The 13,753-nt window shown below is 40.1% G+C and overlaps 1 non-coding gene across 1 annotated transcript; it reads left to right on the forward strand.

Moving 5' to 3' along the window:
- The first annotated feature begins 11,770 nt into the window (after window positions 1-11,770).
- LOC148574777 (small nucleolar RNA R71) lies at window positions 11,771-11,878 on the forward strand. The gene has a single exon (XR_015906405.1). It is a non-coding gene; the product is annotated as a small nucleolar RNA R71 (small nucleolar RNA).
- The last annotated feature ends 1,875 nt before the right edge of the window (window positions 11,879-13,753 follow it).

A 13,753-nucleotide genomic window follows, 5' to 3' on the forward strand; every position in this document is an offset into this window, starting at 1 on the left:
CTCCCTAAAAACTACATCTTAATCATGAATAGTGAATAATTGGAGACTCTCTCGAATGGATGCATTCTCCCACTTCATAACCTCTGATCTGTGCCTTCTGAACTTGGATTTGGGCCAAAAAGGGCTTCAGAAATTGCTAGGAGCATTTTCTGTAATTTTTGGTGCGTGGCCTCTGTCACGCGTCCGCGTGGGTCACGCGGTCGCGTCATCTGGAGTTTTTCTTATCACGCGATCGCTTCAGTCATGCGTCCGCGTCATATGCGTTTCGCTTAAGGCGCGCGATCGTGTCAATCATGCGGTCGCGTCACTGCCATTTCGCGCTGGCATCCGGCTGCGTCGTCCATGCGATCGCGTCACTGCCAGTTTCTCCAAAAACTCCGTTTTGTGCTTTCCTTCTATTTTTGTATGTTTTCTTTCCATCCTTTAAGTCATTCCTGCCTTAGAAGATCTGAAACTACTCAACACATGAATCACGACATCGAATGGAAATAAAGGGTAATTAAAATAATTATTTTTAAAGCATAGGAAACATGTTTTTTCACATACATCACATAATAAGGAAGGGAAAGTAAAACCATGCAATTTTCATGAATAAGTGAGTGAAGGATTGAATAAATCACTTAATTTGGGCACAAAATATATCATAACATATGGGTTTATCAACCTCCCCACACTTAAACAATAGCATGTCCTCATGCTAAATCCAAGATAAAGAGTAAGGTAAGGTTGAAGTGGTGGAATCTCATGCAATGCAATCTATTCTAAATGTAACTACCTAAATGAATCATGCAATTCTAATTGTTATTCACTTGTATATAAAACTTACATGTAGTTAAATTAATTCACATTCTCAATGAATCATATATGCATAGCCAAACCTTAGATAATGATAAAGCACTTTTACAATTGAGATGGGAAAGAAAAATATTTTACAAACTTGCAAGACAATTAACAATTTAAGCAGAGATATATGTTGATGAGCTATTGAACCCTCACTGGATTTTGTGTTTACTCTCTAGTTACTCAGTGTTTATTGGGTTAATCACTCTATTCTTTTTTCTATCCTTACTTTCTATAACTTTGTTCTTCATCTAACCAATCAACAATTATAGAATATAGGCATACAAAAATTATGAGGTCTTTAATTAAGGTTATAATGGGGTCAAGGTAAAGGTAAGGGTATATGTATAAGGCTAAGTGAGCTAATAAGTGAATCCTTGATTAGTCTAAGATCTTACCTAACATACATACTTTGTAAAGCAAGAATTTCTTTACCTATTCACCGAAATTTTCCCACTTTTGATGTTACATGCTCATGCATTAGTTTTAATTTCGTCCCATGTGCATTGCTTTATTTTGCATTTGGGGCATTCTTTTGTATCCCCTTTATTCAAATACTGAAAAATAAAATTTTTTTTAATGCACATGGTAATTCAATTATTTTGATTTCACATGAGCATGCTTCCCAAAATTTTTATTTTGAATTATTTATTCTTTTTAACTTTCTACCCTTTGTTTTTATCATCCATATTCCCAATAGGTTTCCCACACTTAAACAATACACACTTTCTATCTTAAGCTAACCAAGGATTCAACTTGGGATTTTTATTTTGTTTTTCTGCTTAAGGCTAGTATTGTGGTTTATAGAATAAGAGGGGATTTAAAGGCTCAAGGGGGCTAACAAGGGTGATGTAAAAGGTAGGCTAATTTGGGATAAGTGAGCTAGAATCAAACAATGGCCTCAATCACTTTCTTGGTATGTATCTATATTCTATAATCGGACATATAGATTAAAACAAAGTAAAGAACACCAGAATAAAAAAGAAGGGCAGAACACACAGGAATAAAAAATATGGTTTGAATGTAACCATGCAATTAAGCTCAAAACTCATAGGCTGTGTGTACTCTAACTCAAAAATCATATATCAGTTATATATGTCATGCAAGTAAAATTAAGAGTTCCCATTTTCTCAATGTAAATCTTAAGGTGGCTTTAAAGTTTTAGTGTTTCTCCTTGATGAAATGTTGTTAACTAACTAACATGTAATGCTATATACAAGGTGTGTGGATTATTTTTATTATGTTAAAGTCTCTAGTTTACTTCCTTTTTATATTTTCAATTTAAACTAAGTTATCTTATGCTAAAAAGGGTAAACTATACTAATTAATCCACATTTTCTATAACTAATAAGTTAGAATTGCAACTAAACTAAATGGCTAAAATATGAACTAAAGTGCAGCATGCAGAAATATAGTAAAAATACATGACAATAGCAATGTATAAGTACTGAGAAAATAAAAAAATAAAAAGAAAAATACAGAAAAGTAGCAAAATAAAGTAAAAGAGTCTGTAGTGGTTCACCAAAAAATACGCTAGAGATGGCGACCTCCCCACACTTAAAATGAAGCATCGTCCCTGATGCTCACTCAAGCAGGGTGTGAAGAGGTGTCATCACTGGAAGGATGGGTAGCCGGAGTCTCTGTGGTGGTGGTCTGAGGATCTGCCTGCTGCAGAGGAGGTGCTGACTGAATAGGGATCTCTGGGTCTGCAGCCTGAATCTGAGGCGGGGCCTCCTGCTGTGATGCAGCCTACTCTGTGCCTGCCTGCGCAGCCTCTCTCTATGGATGGGTCTCCGCCTCGTGATCATCTGCCTCCTCCTCAGATGGCTCTGATGGTGTGTCAGACTCGGAGGGGATGTCGCTACCAGAACGGATCATCAGCTTCAGGTGCTCATAGCGTCGCTTGCTGCGATGCTCAGATCTCTCATATCGGCGCCGGTTGTGGTACTCCATCTGGTCTAGCTGCTGAAACATGCGGTGTACTAGGTGATAAACTGGCTCTGAGGCAGGTGGAGGTACAGTGGTGGTAGCAGGGGTAGCTGGGGTAGTTGTAGAGGAAGAGGAGCCAGCAGACGGTGTGGCTGTCTCACCAGGAGCTGTGAGGAATGGAGGTATGTAGCCCAAAGCCAGAAAGTTCCTGCTGTGAGGGATAATCTTCTTGCATTATGCAGTAGGTGGCTTCTCATCAGCATCCTCCCAAGGCACGTCAGCTTGAAGGCCTAGCTGTGTAATCAGATATGGAAAGGGGGGAGTGCCTCGGACGTGGACCCTGGCCATGTAGTACCAGATGAAGCGTGGCAGGTACAGGTCCTTACCCTCCATCACACACCATAGGAGGGTGATCATAGCGGCAGGTAGCTCCGTCTCATGGGTACTCGGCATAACAAAGTTGCTCAGGATCTGATGCCATAGCCAAGCCTTATCATTTAAGTAAATCCGCTTGATTCCCTTAGGCATGGTGGTGTTCTGACCCATGACCCATGGAACAGTCGGGTCAAGGGATATCCTTACCTTGACGGCATCCCAGTCAAACTTCATGAAGCGCATGTCCTCCTCAGCCTTTTGATAACCATCTGGCTGATCAGATTTAGGCAGAAGCTTCAGAATATCGTCAATGGCCTCTTCAGTGATCAGTATCTGCTTCCCTCTTAGGTTCACTGCATCTAGGGAAGTTTTGTAGTAATTGCAGTAAAACTCTCTTACCCAAGAAGCATTGACCTCAGTCAGGTTTCTCTCCAGGAAGAACCAGCCTCTTTGTTTGATCTGATCAGAGGTGTATTGCTGGAGTTCTTCCAGAATTTTCAGAGTCCGCTCCAGGTACAGGTTCCGGGAGGTTGCAAACACCGGATACTTTAACTCGCAGTATTTGTTTGCAAACTTGATGGGATCAGTAGCAGGGAGTAGCTGGTCAGCCTTCTCCTGCGGTAAAGTGTTTCTCCCGCCAGGAGTCATCATGCATGATATCCAGGATGGACATAGAGGATTCTCCTCTTTTACATTTGCCAGTTGTTGCCTTACCTTTTCCTTTTCTTTGGGTTTCAAACATTCTGAAAAATAGAAATCAAGGATATAATAAAAACAGGAAAACAAGGAGGCAAATAACAAAAGAAGCACATAATGGCAAAGCAGCAGTAGAATGATGAAAATGAGTTAAGTAAATGTGCATTAAGGATTGTATAGGAGTTAGAAAACTGAGAAGAAAAATTCACAATCCAAAATGTAAGATCCATAGAATTCATGTTAATTAGGAAAACCACAAACATGCCTTGAGTTAAAATAAAAGTAAAGAGTGAGTCAAAAAGCAGAGGGGGTTGTTAGAAAGTTGAAAGTGGTGTGAAATTGAAAAGAGGTTAGAAATAAAAAATCAGTGAGTTAGTAAAAAGAAAGTTAAAGTAAGCGGCATGATGATTGGTATCTAAGTAACAAGGATTCACAATTATAAGCTACAGGTAACTCATATTCAAACAAGGAAGTTGATGATGATTCATATGGATATAGAAATAGCAGAAATTGGAATCTAAACATCAAAAATGCAGATTATTATCCAGGAAGTTAAAAAGAATAAGAAAGCTTGCCCTGGCATTCATGCAATGGTTTAGTAAAAGCAGAGTAAAGCAGAGTGCAAATTGCCAAAACCAAGACATGAATGAAAATCAAAACGGTTTACAGAAATTTGAGCAGCATTCTGGCTAAAATTGGATGTTCCCGAAAAATAAACAGCAACAGAATAGTTCATATAAGTTAAAATAAACTGCAAATAGATATAAATAAGATGAACATGAAAGAACATTCGCAGTAGCAGCATGAATAGTAAGAACATCATATGAACAATACGTAGAGCACAGCAACAGCAGAATTGCGAAAAGTATAAAGCAAGTAGCATGAACAGCGCAATTAATCAGGCCTAAATCCACTAACCACATCCTAGGCTACCTAACCGCCTAGAACATGCATATCTAACTAGCCTAATTATGAACATAAACAAAAAAAATTATGGTATTAACTATGAATTAAAAGAAGGGTGGCGTTCGGCGGAACTTGGTAGGAGTATGAATGAAAGTGGGGCAGAGAGATGGTAGGGGGTGGCTGTGGTGGTGGCTGACGTGGCGGTTGAGGGTGGTTGGCGCGGCGGTGGTGGCTGTTTGGAGGCAGGGGGTTTCGGGTAGGGTAATGGGGTTTGAGTTTAAGGGGGAAGGAAGGGAAGGGGGGGCGTGGATGGTGGGTGGAGGCACGGCGGTGACGGCGCGGTGGGCGGTGGTTGTCGCGGAGGGGGTAGCGGTGGTGGAGGGAAGAAGAGGAAAAAAAAAGAAGAAAGAGAGGGAAGGAAGAAGGGGGTGGCGTTGCGGTGGGGTCTGGGTGGTCGACGGTGGGGCGGTGGTCAGTGGTGGTGGCTGGAAGTTGGTGGTGGTTGGTTGCAGAGAAGAGAGGAAGGAGAAGGGGGTTAGGGGGGCGCGAATGGGTAGGGTTTCGCGTGGCTGGGTGTTATCGAATTTGAATCCACGCGATCGCGTGGGGCACGCGGTCGCGTGGCTAGGGTGGAATGGGGGTTGACGCGATCGCGTGAGTGATGCGATCGCATGGAATGGGTAAAAGGGTGAATGACGCGGTCGCGTGAGGCATGCGACCGCATCGCTGGAAATTGTGCTAAATGCACAATTCCAGCATCGTTTCAGCGAAACTCTCTGTCTCCTTTGGGGTGTTGTCCAATCCACGCGACGCGATCGCGTCGCTCACACTTTCGCGTGGGATGGTGTTGTGCAAGTGATGCGATCGCGTCAAGGACAGGACCGCGTGGGTCGTTTTGTGCGAAACGCATAACAACCACACGATTCCAGCCCAACTTTCTGGGCGTTGGATCCTTACGCCGATTTCCAGATCATGCAGCCGCGTGGGTGACGCGGACGCGTGGGAAGTATTTTTCGCAACTGACGCGATCGCATGAGTGATGCGGTCGCGTCGTGTGCCCTTTCTTTTTTTTATGCAGGTATGCAATTATGCAGTATGCAATGTGAGTGAATAATATTCAGGTTCAATTGAAAAGGAAATAAAAATAAATAACACGAAATAAAACTGAAAAAAGAACGACCATACCATGGTGGGTTGTCTCCCACCTAGCACTTTTAGTTAAAGTCCTTAAGTTGGATGTTGGATGAGCTTCCTGTTATGGCGACTTATGCTTAAATTCATCCGGAAATCTCCACCAATGTTTGGAATGCCAATGGCCTCCGGGGTCCCAAACTAGGCATGTAAAGCTTCTGAGCAGCTTCAAACAGATTCTCAAGTTCCCGGGGTGGCGAATGTCAGAATAGATTCCAGGATCTCAAACTTTGCTTTTAAATCTGCCTCCGTCTTGATCTATATTTTTCCATTCGGGCGGTTTAGAAAGTAGATTCTCACCATGGTGACCAAACGTTTTCCGAGATCCATTCGATTGATCATGATGCCAATCCGTGCACTTCGAGTTGAAGCGTGGAACCTTATTGAACCTTGTGCACCAGCTCTGAGTACGAGCCATTTTCTTCTTACTCTTAAAGCCGCAGAGAGCTCTAAGCTGGCCATCTGTTTCAAGCAACCCATATTCAAGTGGAAAAATAAAGCTAAAGGTTAAGGATTGTATCCACTTGAAGCTTGTATTGGGTGGTAATGGCCTTGGGATAGGTGTTTCCAATGGTTCTGTAAGTTCTACTCCCTTGTGCTCTTCTGTGAATTTCTTCACTTCCTTGCAGACTTCTTCAAATGCATCCATGTCCTGATCAAAGCCTTCTATGTCTTCCTCGTCACTTAAGTCATAAACGGGAGGTTGAGAGAAATCTACCTCCGCATCATCTTCGTATTCACTTGGGGAAGATTCTTCGATCTCAGAGAATTCACTTGCGGATGCAAGTTCATTACTAGGAGAACTTGACTTGAGATTATCATCATCAAGGAAACTTGCTTCTTGGATTATTCCGTCTAGTTCTTCATAAAAGACTTGCTTTGGGAGTTGTGCACTATCCTCCTTAGCATCAATTGTAACGTCCTTGACAGAATTTTTCACAATTCTGGATTCCCATGGAAGTTCAGCTTCTCCTAAGTCTTTAACCAACTCTTCTTCTTTTACAATGATAGCTTCCTCTACTTGTTCCAGTACGAAGTCATACCCTGTTCTGTCCACTAGAGTTTCTAGTATCTCCTTCATACTACGCTCTTCATTAGATTGTCCACATGGGGCTGTGGGAGGTCCTTGAATGTTCGAACGTCTAGAAGATAATTGACTTACTGCTTGCTCCAGTTGATGAAGGGTTGTTTGAAGTTGATCTACTGTTTCCTTGAGGCGAACCTCTGATTCTCGGGGTGATGGATTTGGACGTGGTACATGGGAAAGTGGTGGTATTTGGAAGTAATTGGATTGGAATTGGGGTAAATGGGGATCATATGGTGGTGAATGGTGAAAAGGAGCTTGTGAGTGTAGTGGTTCGAAGTTATGTTGAGAGGATGGCCTATAAGCACAGGGTGGGGCTTGTTGGTAAATACAAGGTTGTCCACCATGTCTATTGGCTTGGTATGCATTGTAGAATGGTCTTTGTCCATGATATCTTGGAAGGTGTTGTTGCCTAAAGGGTTGATCAGATCCTCTTGGCTCCATCCATCTTTGATTGCTCTGACCTTGATGCATGTTCTTGTTATAACTTTCACTCCTTTCAACAATATTAGAACCAAACACAAAGTGAGAGGGGTGAGAATTCATAGTGGCTAATAAAAATAAAAAAAAGGGAAAATAAAGACAAATAAACAAGCAAAAGAAAAGTATTTACAATAACCAATAATAAGGCACACGATTGCAGTTCCCCGGCAACGGCGCCATTTTGAAGTTAGGATTTTTGCTAGTAAAGAATTTTATAAAAATAGTCGCGTTGTAGATATAGTTTCTAAACCAACAGAAATCTCTTCGTACAAACGTTTTGGTTGTCACAAGTAACAAACCCCTTAAAAATTGATAACCGAAGTATTTAAACCTCGGGTCGTCTTCTCAAGGAACTGCAGGGAAGTATGTTCTTATTATTGGTTATGAAGATTGTAAATTGAGGTTTTGAAGATGAGGAACAAGTAATTTAAATGGCAAGTAAAATAAATAAATAACTGTAAAATAAACCTTTGGCAAGGTATGAGAAATTGGAAGTCCTATCCTAATTATCCTTATCAATGATGATGAAAATTGAATCTTAATTCCACTTAGTTAACCTTTACTTAAAGCAAAGGAAGGTCAAGCGACTAATTAGTTTGATCTTCAGATCCTAGTTACTTCCTAAGAAAAGATTGAGATTATTGAAGTTCAATTCAATTAGCAAAGGTAACAATTATCAATCATGTTGAGTTTGATAACTCCTGAGTTACTGATTTCTTAACCAAGACCAAAAAGGAAAAAGTAGATCTATTCGAATAAAAATGTCTTCAGATTGGAAGCAACAGTAACATAAATAAAAGAGAGCAATAATAAACTGAAATAACTCAAATAACATTAATTAAAAGAATCATCTGTAACATAGAAAGGTTCATAAGTCAAATTGAGAAAATAATTAACTAAAAGGAAAGTTGAACCTGATAAAAAGGGGCAATCATGAAAGCAAGAAAAATCCTAAATCCTAATCCTAAGAGAGAGAGGAGAGAACTTCTCCCTAAAAACTACATCTAAATCATGAATAGTGAATAATTGGAGACTTTCTCGAATGGATGCATTCTCCCACTTCATAACCTCTGATCTGTGCCTTTTGGACTTGGATTTGGGCCAAAAAGGGCTTCAGAAATTGCTAGGAGCGTTTTCTGTAATTTCTGGTGCGTGGCCTCTGTCACGCGTCCGCGTGGGTGATGAGCTTCATACGCCTCTTGAGCTCCATGAATGGGCTCTCTTGCTTGCTCCATCTTTTTCTTAGTGATGGGCTTGTCCTCTTTAATGAGGATATCTCCCTCTATGTCAATCCCAGCCGAATTGCATAGGTGGCAAATGAGGTGAGGAAAGGCTAACCTTGCCATAGTGGAGGACTTGTCAGCCACCTTGTAGAGTTCTTGAGGTATAATCTCATGAACTTCCTCCTCTTCTCCAATCATGATGCTATGGATCATGATGGCCCGGTCTATAGTAACTTCAGACTGGTTGCTAGTGGGAATGATTGAGCATTGAATGAACTCCAACCATCCTCTAGCTACAGGCTTGAGGTCCAATCTTCTTAGTTAAACCGGCTTGCCGTTGGAGTCAATCTTCCATTGAGCTTCTTCTACACATATGTCCATAAGGACTTGGTCCAACCTTTGATCAAAGTTGACTCTCCTTGTGTAGGGGCGTGCGTTCTCTTCCATGTTTGGCAAGTTGAACGCCAACCTCACATTTTCCGGACTAAAATCTAAGTATTTCCCCCGAACCATTGTAACATAGTTCTTTGGATCCGGGTTCTTACTTTGATCATGGTTCTTGGTGATCCATGCATTGGCATAGAACTCTTGAACCATTAGGATACCGACTTGTTGGATGGAATTTGTTAGAACTTCCCAACCTCTTCTTTGAATTTCATGTCGGATCTCCGGATACTCATTTCCTTTGAGTTTGAAAGGGACCTCAGGGATCACTTTCTTCTTAGCCACAACATCATAGAAGTGGTCTTGATGAGCTTTAGAGATGAATCTTTCCATCTCCCATGACTCGGATGTGGAAGCTTTTGTCTTCCCTTTCCCCTTTCTAGAGGATTCTCCGGTCTTAGGTGCCATCAATGGTAATGGAAAAACAAAAAGCTTATGCTTTTACCACACCAAACTTAGAATTTTGCTCTCCCCCGAGCAAGAGAAGAAAGAATAGATGAAGAAGAAGAAAAAAATGGAGGAGAGGGAGAAGAGGTTGTGTTTCGGCCAAGAAGAAAAGAGAGGGTTGTGTTGTGTGAAAATGAGGAAGAATGGAAGGCTTTATATAGGGGAGGGAGGGGGATTAAGTTTCGGCCATGTAGGGTGGGTTTGGGTGGAAAATTGATTTTGAATTTTGAAGGTAGGTGGAGTTTATGAGGTAGGTTTATGGGGAAGAGTGGATGGATGTGAGTGGTGAAGAGGTGATGGGGAAGAGGGATTGAGGTGATTGGTGAAGGGTTTTAGGGAAGAGTGTTTATGGGATTGTGTGAAAGAGGGGTGAGAAGAAGTGAGTGGAGGTAGGTGGATCCTGAGGTGATCCTGTGGGGTCCACAGATCCTGAGGTGTTCAAGGATTTACAACCTTGCACCAAATTAGGCATGTAAAATGCCCTTGCACACAACTCTGGGCGTTCAGCGCCAGGTTGGTGCCCATTTTGGGCGTTCAACGCCCATTTACTAGCCATTTCTGGCGTTGAACGCCAGAACCATGCTTGTTCTGGGCGTTCAGCGCCAGCTCCTCTCCAGGGTGCATTTCTGGCGTTCAGCGCCCAGATGATGCCCATTTTGGGCGTTCAGCGCCCAGACACTGCCCATTTTGGGCGTTCAGCGCCAGAACCATGCTCTGTTCTGGCGTTGAACGCCAGGCAGGTACTTTCTCCAGGGTGTGATTTTTCTTCTGCTGTTTTTGATTCCGTTTTCAATTTCTATATTTATTTTGTGACTCCACATGATCATGAACCTATAAAGACATATAACTAAGAAAAATATTGTTAGATAAATCAAAATTGGGTTGCCTCCCAACAAGCGCTTCTTTAATGTCAATAGCTTGACAGTGGGCTCTCATGGAGCCTCACAGATGTGCAGAGCTTTGTTGAGACTTCCCAACACCAAACTTAGAGTTTGAATATGGGGGTTTGACACCAAACAAGGTATTATGAACTTTCCAGGATCCTATCTCTTCTGAGGCAACGTCAGTTGATCCAGATCACTTAGTTCATTGGTGAACAAGGGAGGTTCATCTTCCCAAGTTTCAATACCAAATAATTTGGCATTCAGCTTCATGATTGCACCAAGAAACTTGGCAGTTTGCTCTTCAGTAACATCCTCATTCTCTTCAGAAGAGGAATACTCATCAGAGCTCATGAATGGCATAAGGAGGTTCAATGGAATCTCTATGGTCTCTAGATGAGCCTCAGAGTCCTTTGGTTCCTCAGAGGGAAGCTCCTTATTGACCACTGGACGTCTCAGGAGGTCTTCCTCCTTGGGATTCACGTCCTCTCCTTCCCTTACAGGTTCGGCCATGGTGCTTATGTCAATGGCCTTGCACTCTCCTTTTGGATTCTCTTCTGTATTGCTTGGGAGAGTACTAGGAGGGATTTCAGTGATCCTTTTACTCAGCTGGCCCACTTGTGCTTCCAGATTTCTAATGGAAGACCTTGCTTCATTCATGAAACTTACAGTGGCCTTAGATAGATCAGAGACTAAGTTTGCTAAATTAGAAGTATTTTGTTCAGAGTTCTCTGTCTGTTGCTGAGTGGATGATGGAAAAGGTTTATTATTTTTAAACTTGTTTCTTCCACCATTATTAAAGCCTTGTTGAGGCCTTTGATCCTTCCATGAGAGATTTGGATGATTTCTCCATGATGGATTATAGGTGTTTCCATAAGGTTCACCTAAGTAGTTCACCTCTGATATTGCAGGGTTCTCAGGATCATAAGCTTCTTCTGCATAAGAAACTTCTTGAGTACTGTTGGATGCGGTTGCATTCCATTCAGACTCTGAGAAATCATATTGACTTGCTGAGTCAATATTTTGTTCTAAGCCAATATGGCATTCAGAGTATCAACTTCAAGAACTCCCTTCTTCATAGGCGTCCCATTACTCATAGGATTCCTCTCAGAAGTGTACATAAACTGGTTATTAGCAACCATGTCAATGAGTTCTTGAGCTTCTGCAGGCGTTTTCTTTAGGTGAATGGATCCACCTGCAGAAGTGTCCAATGACATCTTTGATAGCTCAGATAAACCATCATAGAATATGTCCAGGATGGTCCATTCTGAAAGCATGTTAGAAGGACACTTTTTGGTCAACTGTTTATATCTTTCCCAATCTTCATAGAGGGATTCACCATCTTTCTGTCGGAAGGTTTGAACATCCACTCTAAGCTTGCTCAGCTTTTGAGGAGGAAAGATCTTGGCTAAGAAAGCCGTGACCAGCTTATCCCCAGAGTTCAGGCTATCCTTAGGTTGATAGTCCAACCACAATCTAGCTCTGTCTCTTACAGCAAAAGGGAAAAGCATGAGCCTGTAGACTTTAGGATCTACTCCATTGGTCTTAACAGTATCACATATCTGCAAGAATTCAGTTAAGAACTGAAAAGGATCTTCAGATGGAAGTCCATGAAACTTGCAGTTCTGCTGCAAGAATTCAGTTAAGAACATCAAAATTGTTTGCTCCAATGGCAGGAATGGAGATGCTTCTTCCATGTAAATTGGAATTAGGTGCAGTAAAGTCACCAAGCATTCTCCTTGCATTATTGTTGTTGGGTTCGACTGCCATCTCCTTTACTTGTTCGAAATTTTCAATAAGGTTGTCTCTGGATTGTTGTAATTTATCTTCTCTTAGTTTTCTCTTCAGAGTCCTTTCAGGTTCTGGATCAGCTTCAACAATAATGCCTTTTTCTTTGTCCCTGCTCATAAGAAAGAGAAGAGAAAAAGAAAAGAAGAGGAATCCTCTATGTCACAGTAAAGAGGTTCCTTATTGTTAGTAGAAGAAGAGAAGAAAAAAATTCGAACACAGATAGAAGAGGGGGTTCGAATTTGGTGAGTGATGTGAGGAAGAAATGTTAGTAGATGAATAGATAAATAAAAGGAGATGAGAGAGGGAGAAGATTTTCGAAAATAATTTTTGAAAAAGAGTTAGTGATTTTCGAAAACAGTTTTTGAAAAAGGTTAGTAGTTTTTTTTTTGAAAATTCAAAAAAAAAATAAAATAATTAGTTAATTAGAAAGAAATTTTTGAAAAAAAAAGAAGGAAGATATTTTCGAAAATTAGAGAGAGAGAGAATTAGTTAGGTGGTTTTGAAAAAGATAAGAAACAAACAAAAAGTTAGTTGAAACAAATTTTAAAAAGATAAGAAGTTAGGAAGTTAGAAAAGATATTTTGAAATCATATTTTTGAAAAAGATAAGATAAGAGGATATTTTTGAAAACATAAGATTGAAATTGGTTTTGAAAAAGATTTGATTTTTAAAATCACAATTAATGACTTGATTCACAAGAAATCACAAGATATGATTCTAGAACTTAAAGTTTGAATCTTTCTTAACAAGCAAGTAACAAACTTTAAAATTTTTGAATCAAAACATTAATTGTTATTGTTATTTTTTAAAATTTGATATAAAAATAAGAAAAAGATTTTTGAAGAATATTTTTGGAATTTTCGAAAATAACTAAGAAATTTGAAAAAGATTTGATTTTTGAAAAAGATTTTGAAAAAGATAAGATTTTCAAATTGAAAATTTGATTTGACTCATAAGAAACAACTTGATTTTAAAAATTTTTGAAAAAGTCAATCCAAATTTTCGAATTTGATGAGAGAAAAAGGGAAAGATATTTTTTTGATTTTTGAATTTTTATGATGAGAGAGAAAAACAAGAAAAATGATGCAATGCATGAAAGTTATGGATCAAAACAATGAATGCATGCAAGAATGCTATGAATGTCAAGATGAACACCAAGAACACTATGAAGATCATGATGAACATCAAGAACACATTTTTGAAAAATTTTTAATGCAAAGAAAACATGCAAGACATCAAACTTAGAATTCTTTAGTGCTTAGACATAAAGAATTCAGGAATGCATATGAAAAACAAGAAAAGACACAAAACATGCAAATGCAAAGATCAAACAAGAAGACTTACCAAGAACAACTTGAAGATCATGAAGAACACTATAAATGCATGAATTTTTGAAAAAATGCAAGATGCACATGCAATTGACACCAAACTTATAACATGACTCAAGAACATAAAAAAAATAT

The sequence above is a fragment of the Arachis ipaensis genome, chromosome B2 (assembly GCF_059453495.1).
Source record: "Arachis ipaensis isolate K30076 ecotype BB chromosome B2, ASM5945349v1, whole genome shotgun sequence".
Lineage (NCBI taxonomy): Eukaryota > Viridiplantae > Streptophyta > Magnoliopsida > Fabales > Fabaceae > Arachis > Arachis ipaensis.